Here is a 3,939-nt window from a genome sequence, read left to right as displayed (position 1 = left end):
TATTTTAAAATATTTCCTTATGTGAATGTATATATGTAAGATTATTTTTTTAATATCCCCCTTTTTTGAATTCATGTGATATGTGTTTTTATACATAGTGATCTCCTTAAGTAGAGTGATAATATGAGATAATTAGTGGGCCATTTTGTTGGTCAAAAACTCTATCAATTGTAACTTGCAAAATTCATTGCCATCTCCTGCTTCCACATTATGGTAAATTCAAAGAATTCTAGGTGTGCAATAGTGAGATAGTGTATCCCTATCCATATACTATAGTAGATATGCAAATGGCTTGTATTTAACTTAGATTAGAACTCAAGACAGGTAACCTCCTTCTAGCTTGAGCTCATGGTTGTTACAACATAGGCTATTAGAGATAGGGTTGGATTGAGAATATATATATATATATATATATATATAAGAACTTAGGCCTATAATTGGATCTAGAGGTGCCAATGAAACATCGAACAATCTACTTGTCTTGGTACTTAAGCCCCTTCTTGAAATGTTATTTGTTAGGTGGTGTTATTGCGCTATCTAGGAATTTACGAGTATTCAAGTACTCCCTTGAAATATTATGTGATAGGTGGTGTTATTGAGCTAACTTTTGTGTGTGTGTGTGTGTGTGTGGAGAGAGTGAAATACGAGTTGCAAATTGTCATGATTGTCTTAGCTTATACCAAGTACTACATGGGAGATCAAGTATAGACCGCGGGGCCCGGCCGGCAACTCTCACGCAAACTTTTTAACGCAAGGCCAGAAAACTGACGATTTGTTGCCCTCAAGCAATAAATCTCTGCCTCTTTACACATCCAGTATTGAACTTTTGCGTAGGTTGGAAGGGAGATATGTTAACGGGGACGTACCATTATTTAAAATATTTTATGTATAATAAGTTTACAATTTTTTCAGCAGGGGGATGTAGCTCAAATGGTAGAGCGATCGCTTTGCATGCGATAGGTAGCGGGATCGATGCCCGTCATCTCCAGAACGTTCCAATAAAGTGAAAGATAGTACTTTTTTTGTCAATTCACGGCATGAAATGAATCATTTATCAATTCCAAACGCTTGAACAAATTATAATTGTCGATTAAGTTTTTGGCTAATTATGGCATGAGATGAGTGATTTGGGTTAGGACCAGCTATAGTCAAGATGTCTCCATTCCATGAGAGAACAAGCTATAAGACATACGGAAGCACGACTTTTCAATAGTAAGGAGAGCCATTATATAATATGCTTGCGGGGAGACCAATAGTTGTACATTTAAATAACTATGGTTTAATCTTGTGATGTGCTGTCATACACACCGTTTTCTATAAACAAAATTTCACCTATGCAATCGACAACTAGTCGATCAAGGTCTTTTCACCTATGCAATCGACAACTAGCCGATCAAGGTCTCACACATTGTTCCAATAAACAAAATTTCACCTATGCAATTAACGACTAGTTGGTCAAGGTGAGACCTTAACAATGTATGTACAAAAGTTCACCTCTTTATTGAAAACAAGGTGTCAAATCTTAAAAATGTATGTACAAAAAGTTTACCACTTTATTGAAGATGGCTAAATGTAGGTTTGAAATCAACTCCAAAAATAAAATAACAGTATGAACCTACTTCTCTACACAAGATAGGCTTATGTCATTTGTCTTCTACCACTTTACTAACATACATTTCTTGCAATTATAACCGTTTTATTTTTTGTCCTTACTAGTTAAGATACTGTTTCATAATCAGACTTTATTCACTTATTGGCCCCTTTACCCTAGAGACAGTAGTACAAAAAGTTTACCACTTTATTGAAGATGGCAAAATGTAAGTTTGAAATCAACTCCAAAAATAAAATAACAGTATGAACCTACTTCTCTACACAAGATAGGCTTATGTCATTTGTCTTCTACCACTTCACTAACATACATTTCTTGTAATTATAACCGTTTTATTTTTTTTCCTTACTAGTTAAGATATTGTTTCATAATCAGACTTTATTCACTTATTGGCCCCTTTACCCTAGAGACAATACTGATGCATGTTGTAGGATCACTTTCCAAGATTGTATGTGAGCATTATCCTATTTGTTGTGCTTTAAACATATTTGATAAAACATGTATTTGCCATTTCTTTTACATATTTGATAAACTTTGAATTCTAAGCATGATTATCCCACATGGTTGCTCCTTTCCAAGAAGACACATCACCAAAAGGACCTTATTTGGCTCATCTTCATGCTTTATGAGTGCCATGAGTTAGGGGCTATGCAATGAAAATGCAATAGCAACTAACCAGGCACTAATCTTGGATAGCAAGATCAAAATTGTCCAAAACATGGTTGGTATACTACCTATAACATTTGATAAAATCACTTCTCACAATAGAGACATGAGGTTACATAGGGTTGAGACTAGGTGAGGGACTTATATATTTCGTTTAAAGTTACACTTGTAGTCCTTTGACCTTGGTGATTCTTAAAGGTAGGACAAAACATGACATAGTGGGGCCCTAAGTACATTAATAGCATTGACTCATTCACACACACACATGGTAATCAGGAAAGGACTACCCAAGTGAATGACATTTGGATCATGCTAGGTTGCATGCATGCTCTTGCAAATTGAGGGCTAAAGGTAGAATGGAGCTCCGACAACAAATAAGCAGCAACTAGTGAGAGACTAGTAAGAGAATTGATATTGTTATTATGGTGAAGGAGCTTAGGTAGGATTTGCAACATAACTCCACACCAAAACGTCCAAGCTCTTAGAAGAACATTGAGTGGTCAAGACTCTCATTGCCTTTTCTCTAACCATGCTTAAACAATGCTATGTTGATTTCTCATTAGCAAGACTTTGCATCTATTTCATGGGGAAGCCCTGATCTTAGAGGAGGAGTTCCAATAGTGGTAAAAGCTCTCAGTAGAGTCTTATATGTCCCTACAACTACTAAGGGATCAAGTGTTCTTAGAGGATAGAAGAAAGTTTGCATCCTCTGGGATAGATGCAAGATGCCACCCAATGGACTTGGCCTATTTGACCCAAATAATGGCAAGTTCTTAGACTTTCTTGGCATGTGTTATTAGTTCAAAGAATATAGTCATTATGTAAGAGACCTAGGAAGGTAGTAGGGGGATAATTTTAGCTTAAGTGGTTCAAGGTGGTCTAGAAAGAAGCCCTAAATAAAGCTCCAAAAGACCCAAAGGCTTTTGCCCAACATCAACAACTAGACTTAAAAAGTCGAAGGCTATGGATGCGACGAATAGGAAGAGAGGATGGGAGAGAGCAAAGTCCAAGTAGAAAGCTTGACAAGGATGTTACGAATCATGTGGTGGGGGGACCTGCTTGAGCTACTGCATGAAAGACATACCATACATATAAGAGAAAGCTCACTCAAGAACACATGAAGAGAGATGGAGGCCAAAAATATTTTCTTGCAGGTTTTTTTTCTTTTTTCACATACTTTTCAATGTATACAAAGAGTAGATAAGGTATAACATAAATGAAAGTAGCCTACTAAGTCAAATAGTGCATAATGGATTATATTAATCAATTGTTGGTGCTATAACTATGCCACTTGCAGATAGATGTAACAAACCAAATATAATAAGTGATAAGTTAGTGGCCATATAAGAGTTGTAATGTCCAACAACGTGCTAATTATTAACATGTGGACCCATCTAACCAAGCAGTCCCCATTTTGTAATATGGATATATTTCCCTTCTATAACTCCATTTTGCTATGGGGTGTATCTGCAACAAGTAAACTATCTCTTTATCCCATGAGATCTTAAGAAGTTACAGAACTCATTAGAAAAATACTCTCTCCCTCTATCTGACCTCAAGCACTTAACTTTCAATTCTATTTCTATTTCAATAGTAGCCTTGAAAGTTTTGAAGTGCTCAAACACATCACTCTTTTTCTTCATGAAATACATCCACAACTTTCT

At 36.0% G+C, this 3,939-nt stretch overlaps 1 non-coding gene across 1 annotated transcript; it reads left to right on the top strand.

Annotated features, from left to right (window-relative positions):
* The first annotated feature begins 915 nt into the window (after nt 1-915).
* TRNAA-UGC (transfer RNA alanine (anticodon UGC)) lies at nt 916-988 on the top strand. The gene has a single exon. It is a non-coding gene; the product is annotated as a tRNA-Ala (tRNA).
* Nucleotides 989-3,939: the final 2,951 nt, after the last annotated feature.

Source organism: Lygodium microphyllum, chromosome 7, assembly GCF_053477565.2.
Source record: "Lygodium microphyllum isolate KBCC chromosome 7, Lygodium_microphyllum_v1.1.10, whole genome shotgun sequence".
NCBI classification, from domain to species: Eukaryota; Viridiplantae; Streptophyta; class Polypodiopsida; order Schizaeales; family Lygodiaceae; genus Lygodium; species Lygodium microphyllum.
The sequence above is the reverse complement of the archived record's forward strand: the minus strand, read 5'-3'. Positions and strand labels throughout refer to the sequence as shown.